The following is a 1,308-nucleotide window of genomic DNA, read 5'->3' as shown; positions in this document are numbered from 1 at the left end:
TTGGGGGAGGGGAACAGACAAGTTGCTGTCCTTTTGTTCTTCAGTATAGCTGTGGAGGACATCGCTTCACTGGCCCATGTTGGGATTGTGATCATTGTGCTCTTCCGGGGAGAGGCAGATTGATCGCCGGCCATTGGAGGGCAGCTCATGGTGGCTCTTGGCAGCTCACGCTGGCTGCCGGCCACTCACAGTAGCTCACAGCAACTCTGCTGCCGACCAGCCCCACTGCAGCCTACGCTGACACCAGTGACTCAGGGCAGGCCAGCTCCAGGTGGAGCTGTAGTTCACAATCTTAGCTGTAGAGGGCACAGCATCACTGGCCCATGTGGGATCCGAACCGGGGCCCTGCTGCTCAGAGCTGGCGTCCCAGCCAACTCCTAACCAACTGAGCCACTCGGCTGGCCCTGGATGTGGTTCTTATTTATGAAAATGTCATCAATATTTAAATAGTCACATCACGATAACCTAATCTAAAAGTTCTTATTAAAAAAAAAGTGCTTATGTTTACTTTCCTTCTGGATTCTCTCCTCCCTTTGCTCCAGAAATCCTTTAACTAGTGTGTAGTGTCTTCACAAATTACCATCAAATAGAATGCCTTTTGTCCCCAAACGTCTTTCCTTCTGTCTAATGCTACTTTCTCCCTGAAAGAAAAAACAGGGTTATGTGTTTCCCCCTTCCTCCCCCCATCCCCACTTACCTAAATGTATCTCCCTTGAGATTTTAGGAAAATTCGCTTTTTTTTTTTTTTGGCAGGGGAGTGGTGGGCGGAAAATGGGGAGGGGAGCATTGTGTTTTTCCAGGATCCATCAGCTCCAAGTCAAGTTGTTGTCCTTCAATCTTAGTTGTGGAGGGCGCAAGCTCAGCTCCAAGTCCAGTGGCCACTTTCAATATAGTTGGGGATAGGAGGAGCCCACCATCCCATACGGGTGTTGAACCGGAAACCTTGCTGCTAAGAACAGGTGCTCTTACCAGCTCAGCAGCAGCTCAGCTCGGGTGCAGCTCACTGGCCCATGTGGGAATCAAACCGGCAACCCTGCTGCTCAGAGCTGGCGCTCCCAACCAATTGAGCCACTCGGATGGCCCCAGTGTTTTTCTTATTTCTACCACCATGGATAAGTTTTGTTTGTTCCTTTTTTATTATTGAGGTATAATTAGCATGTAACATAGTAGTTTGCAGTGTGCAATGTAGTGATTCAATATTTGCATATATGTATTGTGAAATGATTACTGGAATAAATCTAGTAAACTTTGAAACTTTTCTTTGTTCTTTAACTTCATAGATGAGTAAAAAGAAGAATACAGATTGTA

The sequence above is a fragment of the Hipposideros armiger genome, unplaced genomic scaffold (genome assembly GCF_001890085.2).
Source record: "Hipposideros armiger isolate ML-2016 unplaced genomic scaffold, ASM189008v1 scaffold_741, whole genome shotgun sequence".
NCBI classification, from domain to species: Eukaryota; Metazoa; Chordata; class Mammalia; order Chiroptera; family Hipposideridae; genus Hipposideros; species Hipposideros armiger.
The sequence above is the reverse complement of the archived record's forward strand: the minus strand, read 5'-3'. Positions refer to the sequence as shown.